Consider the following 15,713-nt stretch of genomic DNA (forward strand, 5'->3'; position numbering starts at 1 on the left):
GAGCCACTAGAACCATGTGAGGGATAATAAAATCCAGTGGTGTTTCATTTGTTTGTTTACTATGAAATACTAACATGGGCAGATTTCAGGGCTCAGGTGCAGTCCTGGCATCCATTTACGCTTGGACAGAAGCCCATAAATCTGCACTATTAGCACAAATATATGACAGCAACTATGCATTTCTTTTTATTATTTTAAGAGTGAATATCAGTAGTTCTGGCCTTTTGTCTGACACTTAGAGCTTGAGTCATTGATGGTAGGAGTACAGTAAACAACATGCACTGCTTTGGTAATATACACCAGTCTCACCTTCACAGTGAGCCTTCGAGCTTCAGTTTCAAGCATGCATGCTACCCCAGTTACTGACACACATGCTGCTTTTCTCAGTGTTAGATTTTCATTTTCATAGTTTATAGAAGGCAGCCTATGCATGAATTACATGTAAAAAAATATTTTTTTTTATATACGGTATGAAAAACTCCCTTTTCAAGTGAGTTTGCCACAAGCTCCTGGAGGAGCCTGCTTGCCAGCCTCCTGTCCACAGACTATGGGCCCTGCAGGGAAACCTGTAAAAGTCTACCAAACTTGACCAACTGTTAGCATGGGGCCATGCTTGCGGTCGGTCAAAACTATGACTTCCAGGGAATTCCTGAACCGATCTGGGTGATTTCTGGATATGCTGTTCAACCAGATCGGGGCTATCAGGGGATGTGTTGGATTTTGGGGTACTTTCTGAACTGATGTGTTTTTTTCTGCCTGGAGATAATTGAGTTACTTACAGGACTTTACTCAATTATCTCCTAAGCAGAGGGGAGGGATTGTGTGCTGTACATAGGCATGTCACAGACTGTATGTTTGTTCTGATTGGTTTATGTCCTTTGTGTTCCTGTGCCCCATCAGGTCCAGGGGGTGTTCCTCTGGCCTGGAAAATTGTATAAAAGGTCAGTGTGTCCCATTAAACTTGGAATTCCTGCTTACACTCCAAAACTGTGTGTCGTCCAGTTATTGGAGGGAAAGAAGATTTGCTCCTGTGTCTGCTGTTCCAGCTTGCAGGAAATTCAATGGAAAAGTCCTTGTAAGGACTATAGCTAATTCCCCATTCAGTTCCAGAGTTCCCAGGACTGAGTGTCCTCCAGTGCCTGGAGGCGGCAGAGCTAATTTTCCCTTCGGCTCCAGGAAGGAGGTGTCGGTTCCAGGGCCCCAGTCAAGCTACGGCGACTGAGGGCAAGAAATGCTGCGGTTTGTCCCTTGTTCCTGCCACGCTCTCTGGACTAGGAGAGGTCTGCCCACTGGAAGCTGGATCCTGGCCTTGGGTCCAGGGTGGGTAGAGGGCCGCGAGACCCCAACCAAGTTGCGGCAGTTCGTGGGGTCTATAGTGGTTATGGTTTTCCAGTGCAGTGATTATGGTACTCGCAAGTACTAGGAAGCAGCGATAGATGGACGTACCCGCTCGGGGTGCCAGGCGGTCCATTACATGGGGGTTTTGTTTAATATACAGTGAATTTTCAGAAATGAAAAACGCAATTTTAGAACTTGGACCAAATTTGCTATTTTGAAAAAAAAGGTCTGCTATTTTGGTATGGATTTACAGTTTAGGTTTCAATTGTTCACACTTAAGTCTTAAGTAGATAAACCTTTTGTAGAAGTAGTGAGAGATGCAGACGTTGACAGACCTTGATAGACTGACCTCTCAATAAAGACAAAAAGCAATTAACACCAACACAAGCATTTCTTTTCAAAGAAACAAGCTAAAGTCTAGAATCACTTTACATTTTTCTCTACCTGCTGTGTTTTAATGTAAACTTACATGCTGTGTTCAAGAGAGGAATGCAGGGCTGGTTTTACATTAAATGTGCCCCTAGGCAAAAGATCTTTACAACTTCTATTATAAAGTAGTAGTGAACTTAAGAAAAGTAAATCATTGTACAGCACGCAGAATAGCAAATTGCTGTGCTTTTGGACTACGGGACTTCATGGTATTAAATGTATTCAGTAAGATATTGTGTGTATTAAAACTTAAATGTGACTTTTTTTTTTTATAGTCTTAATAGATTTTCCTTTTGCCCTTAGGCAGTATTGAGTTCTAGCACAGTATTCCCTCTATCATGTAAATCAACTCAAGAAAATACCAAAATCCGAACTGAAGGAATTAATTATTCAGTAACATGATACCATCATATTTATGTGAACACAATGTAAGTACCTTAGTAACAGAAAAAAGAAGAAGCATTTGACCAGTTTTTAGTTCTAAGGACAGATTTGCAATGTTACTTAGGAGGCCAGTATAGGCGATAACTTTAATGGATAAAAAATTGGATTTAGACCATTCAGGTTTTTCATCAGGCTGACACTATATATGCTTGTTATATATATTTACTAAAATTGATTTCTGACATGATCGTCTCATTAAAGCTGTATTGGCTTATTTGCTCAACACCTGTGTTTTGGCTTTCAACTGTTTTACATACATCTAGTTACGCATATTAAACCCCTGCGATGGTTTGTCACTGTCAACACAGTTGACCTAAACCAATTCTCTCATAAAGCTCAGGCAGTCAAATGGTACTGATTATACATAATTTTAGAGAATTATCTGGTAGCAATTTATGAACTCTGTCTTTAGAATAAGGTAGTCTAATTAGATACAGGAGGCTGAGTTGTGTATGTTTTTTGATATTGTAATAGGTTTAGAGCAATTTTACAACATCCAATACTCAGTACGTAAGAAGCATAAAAAAGATCTACATAATAAGATACAGTCGGGACAAAATGGATATTGGTTTAATGAAAATAGGGTTATGATAGACAACTTGTAGAAAGTGGTCTAAGTTTATTATTAAACAGAAACTCTAAGAAAATAGAATGTTAGCTTAATAAAGTGATTTTGGTTTATATATCATGCTCCTGAATTCTCACTACTCAATTCTCTGCTTTTAAGAAGTTAAATAATTTTGCTTAAGCAGCCCTAGTTACACTTCCCTTTGCTGTGATTCACACAGCCTTCTGCCAAACTTACTGAAAAGGATCTTTTTTTTTTTTACGTCTCTTCATGTGCAGTGTGTTTATTTTAGAATTTCTTATCTCATCCTTTTTAATTGTCTGCTAGAGCCTACGCCACCTGTGTGTCACTAAAGATCAATTAACATAGCAGGAGATAAGAACTTCTAAAGAAAGTACACTCTGCTGTAGAAATTAAAATGTTTATATATAGTGTTGTCGGGAACCCGGAATTTTCGGTTCGCGAACGGCGAACGCGAACTTCCGCAAATGTTCGCGAACCGGCGAACCGCGCGAACCGCCATTGACTTCAATGGGCAGGCGAATTTTAAAAACAACAGGGACTCTTTCTGGCCACAATAGTGATGGAAAAGTTGTTTCAAGGGGACTAACACCTGGACTGTGGCATGCCAGAGGGGGATCCATGGCAAAACTCCCATGGAAAATTGCACAGTTGATGCAGAGTCTGCTTTTAATCCATAAAGGGCAGAAATCACCTAACATTGACACCTGTCCTCAAAGCCCAGCCCTGATACACACTGACACAGAGCAGAATAGAGACTGTTCCCCCTACATAGGGTCACTTGGCAGATATGGATTGACACCTGTCCTCAAAACCCCTGATACACACTGACACAGAGCAGAATAGAGACTGTTCCCCCTACATAGGGTCACTTGGCAGATATGGATTGACACCTGTCCTCAAAACCCCTGATACACACTGACACAGAGCAGAATAGAGACTGTTCCCTGTCCACAGAGACCATGATACACACTGACACAGAGCAGAATAGGGACTGTTCCCCCTACATAGGGTCACTTGGCAGATATGGATTGACACCTGTCCTCAAAGCCCCTGATACACACTGACACAGAGCAGAATAGGGACTGTTCCCCCTACATAGGGTCACTTGGCAGATATGGATTGACACCTGTCCTCAAAACCCCTGATACACACTGACACAGAGCAGAATAGAGACTGTTCCCTGTCCACAGAGACCATGATACACACTGACACAGAGCAGAATAGGGACTGTTCCCCCTACATAGGGTCACTTGGCAGATATGGATTGACACCTGTCCTCAAAACCCCTGATACACACTGACACAGAGCAGAATAGAGACTGTTCCCTGTCCACAGAGACCATGATACACACTAACACAGAGCAGAATAGGGACTGTTCCCCCTACATAGGGTCACTTGGCAGATATGGATTGACACCTGTCCTCAAAACCCCTGATACACACTGACACAGAGCAGAATAGAGACTGTTCCCTGTCCACAGAGACCATGATACACACTGACACAGAGTGTCCGCGTGAAATAGGGCCGTGAGTAATGACGTCACAGGTAGCCTGCCCATAGTATCGCATAGGGTGGAAGAGCTGATAGGACATCTGAAACGTATTGGGATGGAGATGCTTAATTGTTCTCCAAAATGCTTGACACCACCCCATAGTGAATCTCTGCAAACTTTAATACCATCAGAGGAGGAAGAATGTGGCAGCCCACTGGGATTATTCGAAAAATTTCAAATTGATGATTTTCCAGACCCTGGGGTTGACATTAGTCCAGATTTACATCTTGTGACCCATGAGGATGTTCCAGGCACTACTTGTGAAATAAAGACATAATAAAGTGAATGATCCTTCTCCTTGGGACTTGCACCCTGTCGTTGAAGGTGGAGTGGGCAATGGCAAGAGCATGCTGTGGGTAGTCAGTGCAAACACTCCCTTCCGGTGAATAATGAGGAGACTAACTATGATGACGTTATTTGCGTTGAAAGTAATGATGCCAGAGATCTTTTCAAACCATATGGAAGGAACGAATTGGTTAAAAGAAAGGCAAGAGACCACCTGCATATAGACAAGAATACGCATAAGAGAAAGAAGAGAACAGGTGAAAAAGAGAAGCTGCAGACTGCCTATCTGCAAATAGTTGAGATATGTCCTGAAGATGTCCGTGTTACCACAGTGCAGACTCTGTTTGATACACTACTGAGGAGAGTCAGAGAAACCCCAGATCTTCACGTATTGGATGAGTCGGTGCGTGGAGTTGCAGAGAACGTAGAACAAGAAATATTTAAACTTTTCCTGTGTACTGACAGCAGATATAAGAATAAATACCGGATCCTCCTTTTCAATTTGAAGGACCCTAAAAATCAGATCCTGTTCCGTCGTGTGGTCCTTGGTGAAATCACCCCACAGTGTTTGGTTCTAATGAGTGCAACGTAAATTGGCAATGTGCACTGGAACAGTTCTGCAGAGCACACGCTGAAGGAAGGACTGACAGAGCCGCTTGAAGACAAGTAACTGCTATTCAATCTATAACAGTGAAAAACAAATTTTGGTTTTAAAAGCACGCTATAGAGACACCAAATATGATTGGCAACTGTCAAAGCACGCTGGAACAGGTCTACAGAGCACACGCTGAAGTAGGCCTGACACCCAGACGCTTGCAGACAACTAACTGATCTTCTATTACAGTGAAAAAAAATGATTTCTTTAAAATCTAAAGCTTAAGCTATTGTTAAAACAGATATGAGTGGTGGCACTGGGCAAGTGGGCACAGTATCCAATGTGAACCTCACACAGAAGCTGGCAGGCAGGCAACTGCTCTTCTATTACAGTGGAAACAAAATTTTGGTTGTAAAAGCACGCTATAGAGACACAAGATATGAGTGGCAACTGTCAAAGTACGCTGGCAGGGTTGTGCAGGGCACACGCTGAAGGAAGGCCTGACAGAGCCGCTTGAAGGACACTGACTGTCTGCTATTAGCTTACACTGGAAACCTTTTTTCTTTGTAAAAGCACGCTAAAGAGACACCAGATATGATTGGCAACTGTCAAAGCACACGCTGAAGTAGGCCTGACACCCCAGATGCTTGCAGACAACTAACTGCTCTTCTATTACAGTGAAAAAAAATGATTTCTTTAAAATCTAAAGCTTAAGCTATTGTTAAAACAGATATGAGTGGTGGCACTGGGCTAGTGGGCACAGTATCCAATGTGAACCTCACACAGAAGCTGGCAGGCAGGCAACTGCTCTTCTATTACAGTGAAAAAAAAAATATTTATTTTAAATGTAAAGCTTAACCTATTGTTAAAACAGATATGAGTGGTGGCACTGGGCAAGTAGGTACAGTATCCAATGTGAACCTCACACAGAAGCTGGCAGGCAGGCACCTGCAATTACATTACACAGGAAAAAAAAAAAAAAAAAAAAAAGCAGCCTGATGTTATAGCCCTAAAAATGGCTTTTTGGGGTGCTGTCCTTACAGCAGAGATCAGATGAGTCCTTCAGGATTGTAGTGGACACTGAATACCCTAGCCTAGCTATCAATTTCCCTATCTAATCAGCAGCAGCTAAACTTTCCCTCCTCTCACTAAGCATGCAGCTTCAGAATGAATCAAAAATGGATGCTGGGAGGGAGGTTGGAGGGTGTTGAAGGGAGGGAGTGCTGCTGATTGGCTTGAATGTGTCTGCTGACCGAGAGGCACAGGGTCAAAGTTTGCCCAATGATGACGAATAGGGGGCGGATCGAACTGCGCCTGTCTCCGCCCGCCGCGGCGAACACGCTACTTTCGACGGGAGCTGTTCGCCGGCGGACAGTTCGGTACATCACTATTTATATATACCAAGTCTGATATCTATATAAATTCTGCTAAGGCATTACTTAGATGCCAAACCAGATTAAATATGTTCATGGGGAAAAATGTGATTCAAATTTCTCTAAATCTTTTGAAATGTTTAGAAACAATCTCCTAATTTGGTTCTCTGATGTGGGATTGTCCTACTTAGGATACCAAATTAGGGTGCTGTTTAGTAGATAGCGCCTTTAATCTGGTACCATGATGTGGGATATGTTATCCAAAGTAGGGAAATCCCACATCAAGGTGCCGAACTAGGGGGGTATCTACTAAACAGCATCCATTTTGGTATCCTTAAATAAGCAATCCAACAAAAGGATAGGTAATAATCTACTCAACAGCTGAAAGAGAAAAGTTAAGAAAAAATACCATTTCTTAATTTTGCAGTTTTTGAAACCTCCTTATGGTTCTTCCTATTCTCATAGTTCCAGTGTGGGACTGTATTGATCAAAATTAGAAGGGTAGCATTAGTGCCAATCACAATATCCCCGGATCCTTGTGGCTGTGGAATGGAGATATAAACACAGTACAAGTACACGTACTATGGCTGGCCCCTCTGTTAAAGTATGCTTCGAGGTGGTGAATTAGTATGCCAATCCATGCGACTAAAGTTATGCACAATCACTCTTAAACAAAAAATTTCCACCTATCCTGCACTTCATTAGTATGTTTGCTCAACGGACAGAACATTTTTTGACAACCCAGCTTAACCAAGATAATTGTTATTTATGGTAAGAGAGACATATATATTAACATGTATTTAGGGGGAGGAGAAGGTAAATGTAATGTTTATTAGCAAGGTAGGTATGCAAGATAAGGTGGGTGGGTGGGTTGGCATTAGTCATGTAAGAGGGACTAAGCATCAGTCTGGTATTTTAATGGAGGGTGAGTAGCACCTACTTTGGACAAGGGAATGCCCAAGCTTCTAGCCCACATATTACAGGATCACATTTTGTAAGATCACTCTCTGTCGCAGTATTACACGGGTTAATGCCATGAAAGCTAGGCAGGTCATGCACGTTTAGCAGAGTTTAGGAGTTATAAAAAGTTCATTTGGGGGAGTAAGTACTAATAATTGCTGTGAAGAAATTCCCCAGAATTGATATACACTCAGGTAGAACCATAGAACTTTGTGATAGGATAATTCCACATAATAATGGGTTAATAACTAAGAGTGCTGTCTTTTGATTAACCTTACCAGCAGAGCAGGATTAAGATGACACATGGTCCTATGAAGGTTTCCAGTTTGGACCCCACCTTCATTCTTCACATAGGGATGGTAAATTGGGCCAAGCAAATATCTTGATCTGAGGCCAATTTCAAGGCCCTGGGCGACCACCATTAATCAATAGGTGGTTCATCTTTTGGGAATTCACTTCATTAATTAACAGGTAGATCGTTTATGCTGAAAATTCTTCTTGTTTTTTGCACATAGAAATTCTGATGTACCAAAAAAAAAAAATCAATAATATCTGCAATATTTTAAAGATGATAATGAAATACAATTATATATCTTCACCAAATGGTTTGGAAATTAGCCTTTTTCTTTCTAGAACAGAAGGCTAGAAAGGCATGTGGTGAGACTTGATTTCTTACTAAACCTTGGCATGCCACACAATATCTCCTTTGGTTTATTTTGTTCCATAGGTTTCCACTGTTGGTCTTTTAATCTGTTGGAGGGTGTTTTGAAAACCTGTCCGCAAGAGCGGCAATCAGTTTGCCATGTGCAGTTTTTTTGCATTTTTCTTTTCCATATTGAAACCGACCCAGCGTCTTTGAAATTAATTTCCTTTTTTTGTTAATCAATCCCTTTATTTACATCCAAATGTTATTTACATTTGTAGCTACTGAACGCTCAAATGAGAATTACGACTATTTTTCATATCATTTCAGATGCCACTCTCCAGTTCTGATTAGCGTGTGCAGTAATCATCTTTACAAAAACTATAGCATATTACTATATTAGCTTATACAGCTGTAAAGAATGGTGTATCTGAAATCATTAAAGCGAAATACAAATCAGCATTCAACTATTTCTATCTAAAAATCCTATTAGCTAGTTTTAATTTGGAATGCAAAGCTCTGTATAATTCATTATTAATACTGAATTTATTAGGGTAAAAAAATTGCACGGTTAAGCTGATTTCTTCGTCGCTGAAACAGTGTTATTCAATCATGTCTTTTTAGAATGGAATTTTAATATCATCCGATATTGGGGGAAATTGGTCACTTCATGAGCTTGAAACATTTGAAGTATTTTGATTTAATCAGAAACGAGTTATCTTTAACTCTATGCATCATGGAGGACATGAATATATTTCAATCAAATGTTGGAAAAAGGAAAATGTAAATAAATCATAAATAGTTCATTTTACAGTCTTCACATATATTACAAAATTATTTATAATTGCAATAATAATTCTTTATTTAATTCCTTATTTACTATTAATCATAATATGATATATGAACTAGCAGTAAAAGCTAGAATATATAAACGATAATGCAAGTTGTGTGTGTCTGTGTGTGTGTGAATGCCTGTACATACAGTACATGTATCTGCGTGTGTATTTATATGGGCATATATGTATAATTCCCCCTTGAATGCCTGTCTATTACTATAATCGTTCCTTAACGTTCCTTCAGCTTAAAGGTGCTACCATTAAATTGACCTCACATGCTCACTGCTCCAGTCATCTATTTAATTTCATTCACTGCCACTTTCATCTTAAAAAAACATGCTACATTTGCCCTCTCCTAACAGCTGATACAGTCAAAATGCTTGTACATGCGGTTATGACTTATTTTGTTCACCTGTTTTGACTTCTGTAACTTGCTCCTTACTGAGATTACTCAAGCTCAGACTCCTCCTTTACAATCCAATATGAATACTGTAGTAAGACTGTCTGTCGGTGTCTGTCTGTCTGTCTATCGTTAAAATCTCCACTTCTCAAAAACTCCCATCTTAAATTGGGGTACATTTGCACCATGTTTTTCTCAAATTTGAGACTTTTTATTCTCACGTTTGTGGATTTTCAAGCAGAGGAGGTCATACCAAATACAGGACAGAGACGAATTGTAGTTAAATTAATCTAAAAAAGCAAGTAATAGTCACATGACTTTTCTCCTTTGTCACAGCGGGTGCACAGTTATGCATTTCATATTAAAACACAGGCACTAATCGTGCCACAATTGCCCAGATTCTCTCCCAACTCCCTGGAACAGGTTTACATATAACTGCTATAGTTCTAAAATGTATTGTGTATTGTTTTTTTTTTACGTTTATAGTAAAATTTAAGCAAGTGATATCACAATACCGGGCACACATTGCAAATGAAGATCACATAGCAATTGTGCTCTGTACTCTGTATGTGTTGGTTACCAGTTACAAAGGGTAAATGTTGTAACAATAAATAGCAGGAGATCAAGATGGGGGTGCCCAGGTATATAGGGGTGGGTTTCTGTGTTTATTTTTTTAAACCTCACAAATACATATTTGTAAAATATATGGAATAACTAAACACAAATTTACAAATCCTTGGAAATTACAGTTGCTATGTAATACAAAAGAAGTAAATGATCCTTGTACCTGCCCTACATAGATGATAAAAACCTGTAACTTGCGAAAGAAACAAAGTAAGACAGACTACATTATCTATGTATTTATTTTAATTGCAGTGAATAGTTATTTGTAATCCAGGGCATGATTGCTAATTATGATTGCAAGTTGGCTGGTTGAACTTTATAGGAGTTGGGATTTTCCAAGACTAGCAAGTTAATGTTTGCTAATCTGTGACAGTACAACATAATGTATCACAGATATCCCAGACATAATATGAGCTGCACCTCCAGATATCATGTGCCTGGCTTTCGCTATGTCACGTCTATAGCTATAAGGAATGGAATGTATAATAGATGCAACATTGTAAGATCATATCACCAATATATGGATTTAGATGTAAAATTAAGAATCTAAGACAAAATAATCATATACATTTATCTCAGCCTGTGAAAGTCGTTTTTTCTAGTGGTCTAGTAGATTGAAGCATATGTAGTCAATTTCAGTCATCTTATTTTCTGGTATACAATTGTCGAGTATCTAATTGCCCTGAAAATGATATTTTTTAAGATGAGCTCATTCTTAGCAGAAACGGAGGCAAAGGAAGAAGCAAACAATAGAATTCTGAGACAGATGGCACCATGCTTTGTGGACTTTCATCCCGTTAGTGGGAAGTTAAGGGAGATCACTTCTCTAAGTCCTTTCCAGTACACATGTAAAGAGTGAGCTGTAATATCATATGTCACAGCCTCATTGTCAATGACATCATAGTCGTTAAAAAAGAGCAGAAAATAAAGGATTTGTGACCCTGGAGATAGAGCACCCCATTAATCTTGCTAGACATTAGAGACTCCATCGTGACACATCTTCCTCTTTCAAAAACGTATTCAGTCGGTTAGCTTCATAGTAGGGAATGGAGCTTTCAAACAAATTAAAGGGATATTTTTAATGCATTTTGGAGTTAATGCATTAAAATTATAAAAACAGTTATTTCGCTCGTTCAGGTGGTTCTCCCATTGATCTCAATGGCAGTGCTGGCATATCCCATAAAACCTTTTGCTCAGTCCAGATTTAAGAGATATGTAGTTCAGCACTTAGCAGTTGTTTATGTCATGAATATATAATAGTATGTGGATGAAAAATCTCACAAACTGATATTAGATATATATTAATTCAATTATTGTTTTAAATGAGCATGTAAATGGTAGTGGGGATTTGTAGATGCACATACTAAACATATAGTTGTATAGACGTGGAAACAATTGCAAATACTAATTGACAAATAAGGTTAAATACTGTAATTTAGTTGCATTCTTAGTGAAATAATGCAGACAATAGAAAGGTGTTTTTTTTGTTTTTTTTCATCCCTATAACCTGGAGTATTAATCAGTGGTAGACAACCTTCGTCACTGCAGATGAAGTGGACTATATCTCCCGTAAAGCTATTACAGTCATAATGACTGCAAAGCATCAGGGGAGATCTAGTCCACAGCACCTGGAGTGACAAAGGATGCCTACCTCTGGTATAGGAGATTAAAGACCATTGTGCGTTCCTTTAATGCGTTAGGGCACTTATTGTTTAAGACTAGGTCTGTTACTCTTGCAGTTCCAAATATGTTGCATAAAAGACATTTCTGTAGGGGAATCTTATATTTTAGCTAAAGTTTCCTTGTAAAACCGATAAATGCTAAAACGTCTGCAACAGCACAAAATGTAATTATCACATCTACTGCAAAGCATCTGAAAAATTAGTTTGGAACCTTGCCATCCTTAGAACACAACAGAACAAAAGTAAGGAGGAGAATGGAAACATCAAATAAATTATATCCTTGAGATTATTAAGATGAATTTCAAACACTGAATTCTAACATGTTGTATATTTGTCCTCGAGATTTTGGTTTAGAGTATTAAGTACTATGAAGCATTAAATCATAAAGTAAATGCACTGTTTTTATGCATATTTATGTTTTATTTTATGTTTTCATTGTTACTTTGTTTTATTGTTACTCTACAAGAACCATTTTTTATTTCTATACTTATCACAGTAATTACACTACACTATTACTTTTACTAGTCCATCGCCAATAATATACAAAATAGGTATATATACATATAGTAGGTATAAATAGAAAAAAAACAAACACACACAACGTTTAAAGAGAATGAGCGAAAGAACTGAAATTTTAATTTCTTGATCCCAAACTAATTTCTCAAAAATTCAATCTAGTTTATATGCAAAACAATAACAATTTCACATATAGCAATTTTTAGAAGAGGAGGTAGCACATTTAATGTATAGAGAAAACACAGCTGCTTACAATAAAAACCAACAACTGTGAAATTTCAGCAACATAAAATCCAATGTTTGCTTTCACAGTAAAGATGGCATCCATTGGCTCATCTGAATCTAGAGTTGGCATTGCTTTATCTGTGTTGCAATGGGTACATTTGCACCAGCAAGAAAAATCTCTGCCAGCTCGCTTCTCTCTTATTCTGTCTATGGGGGATAACATACACACATTCCTGGCAGCCTCTGCTACCAATCAAGCACCAATAATATAAAATACATTTAACACTTTCGTGCCATGAGAGGAAGCAACTTCTCCTTTTGCCAATTATGTTACTGACAGTGTGTGCTGTTAGCAGTCATACAATTCACAACAACACATAAACAATATATCAGTAAATTAGAATTAGAACTCAAATCATAGGGAAGGGGGTGGGAGGCTTACATTTTTATTTATTCATTAATTAATTTAGTTTTTTGTATTAAAGGGACACTATATTTGCCCAAACCACGTCATCTCATTGAAATGGTCTAGGTGCAGTGTCCCTGTCCCACTTAATCCTGCAATGTAAATTATTACAGTTTTTTTTTGTTTGTTTTTTTTTAAACTGCAATAATTACATTGCAGGTTAAGACTGCCTCTAGTATATGTCAATCAGACATCCACTAGTGGCTCTTCCTGTGATCCCATATCATGGAAAATAAAAGTGGAGCCATGTTGTCCACACAATCTTCATTTTATTCAGAAAATGATTAAATAAAAGCAACTCCTCTAAAATTCTTATTTTCCCTTCTTTTATTTATACATGTTTTTAAATGTATTTTTAAAGCACACATTATTTTCACAGCACTATGTGAAATAACAGTTTTACAACAGGTGGAACAATAACTCAACATTGAGTAAAATACACAGATAGTAATATCCCCAGAGAGACATGCTTGAACAGATTAAATTGTGTGCCCTGTGATCTTACAGTATAATCAAAGATTGGAGATTCTGGATAACAAGGTTATATGAATACCAGGTTCAATGACCATATTAAAGAAACGGAAAGATGTACAAAAATATGTCCCAATGTATGTATTTAGAGCCCACTGATCGGAATGGATATAACTATTCCATATAGATGATAGTAGAAAAAACAAACAAATACTTCCACAAAGGACAATAAAGAAAGTCCATATGGAATTGATGCTGGAAATAGTCACTGAATGAGCTCTGGGTAATAGCTGGAGTCCGGCTGTAGTTGTAGACTCAGGCTGTGGTGCAGGTGGATGGTGGGCTGTGCTGCGTACTCGGGACCTCGGAACTTAGACAGCTACATCTGGGCTTTCTGCAAAACTAAAGGCAAAAAAGTCCTACCAAAACTAGCAAATTATATTTTAAAGAACTTTGCTTATCTCTACCCTCAAGCTGTTTTTGAATTCTAGATCTCTTGATCTTAAGTCTTGCTGTTCAACAATACCTGCAAAATACAATGACTACCTTTAACCAATTACAAAAAGCATTTTCTTAAAAAAAAGAATCCAACGGAGTAACACCCTACTGACATTATTTGGATGACAAAAGCACATACCAATCAGAGGAGATTATATGTATTATATGTGTGTACACACATATTTGTTCATAAATAATGTTTAGCTGTAATGTAAGAGAAAGTAGAGGCTCTATTCATCATTTTTCTAGTAATATATAATTTCATGCATATAGTTCCCACACAGAACAATTTGAGAAAATATCCTAATTAGAGGTTTGTGTGGAGTGTATTGAGAGTTCTCCCCGTGCTGTATCTTACTTTTCAGTATATGTTGATAAGGGGCTTGTAAAGCCTGCAGCTATATGTTTGTTGTAGCATCTGAGACTCTGCAATTAAAACTCTTCACAAAAGAAACTATTTCAGGGGGATAAGCAGTGAGCTTGTTATGTTATAGACACAGAAAACTCCTGTAGTACAAATCCAACTCGGGTTTAATGAGCATTTCGACAATGAAGTAGAAGCTGTGTTTCCTATAATACGCACATTTCTTTCTTGCTGACCCAGTCAAGTCCACAATTTCTATGAAGTCAGCAAGAACAGCTTAGAAACATTGACACATAAAATAAGAATTCAATATAAAAAAAATGTCTTTTAAGATATGTTAAACATTTTTACTGCAGCACAGGGTATATAACACTCACCAACTTCTCAAATTCCGTGAGAAAAAAACATTTAAAAAGATAGTGGGAACTGAAACAAACAAAAATGGTCAAACTAACTGAATGAAGACTGTCAAAAGGAAAAATAAATAGAATTGTTCGCATAAAAGGGTATTGATCTAGGAGTATGCTGTATGATTTAGATCTCAACTAGAATATAGGATGCAATAATATGCAATCACATAGCCCAATATTGATAGGGCCCAGGGATCATATAGTCATCCAGCCTAAAAATGACAGGTCTGATTGTTTATACAGCCATCTAGCCCAATAATGAGAGGGCCCTGGGCTCATATAGTCAATGAGTCCAAGAATGACAGGACCAAGGCATCATACAGACAATCATCCTCCTGGCCCAATAATGACACAACCAATGGTTTATACAGCCACAGTCTAATAATGACACGACCGGTGGTTTATACACCCACCAAGCCCAATAATGACAGGACCAATGATTTATACAGTTACCAAGCCCAATAATGATAGGACCAAGGATTTGTCCAATAATAACAGGGCCAAGGATTTAGGAAGCTTCCTAGCCCCATATTAACATGACTGATGATTAATACAGGCACCTAGACCAATAATGATAGGACCAAAGGTTATAATGGGGTTACATTATAAATATTTGTATTCGATTTCTATGGTGCAATTTCTGTCAATGTGTGTTCTCTCTAGACTCCTGGTACTAATTTAACTCACTAATCTGCTTAAGCCCACATATTATCTAGTACCTACAGTGCATATCTTTCCAATTTGTCTTTGCATAGCCATTTTATTGGTGGGTCTACCTCAAAGGAAAAGTCTTTCACTGAAGACAACAAATGTGCTAAATTCATCAAAGCATTGAAACGGAGACAAAAACTCCAAATTGGCTCAGCAGTGAAGAAGTGAAAAAGTAATACTGTAGCAATGACACATTGACCCATAAAATAAGATTTTAATAAAAAAACGTCTTCTAAGATATGTAAAACAATTTTACTGAGATGAAATCTGTGCACAGCAGCTATCATGATCCTCAGCAA

Source organism: Pelobates fuscus, chromosome 5 (genome assembly GCF_036172605.1).
Source record: "Pelobates fuscus isolate aPelFus1 chromosome 5, aPelFus1.pri, whole genome shotgun sequence".
NCBI classification, from domain to species: Eukaryota; Metazoa; Chordata; class Amphibia; order Anura; family Pelobatidae; genus Pelobates; species Pelobates fuscus.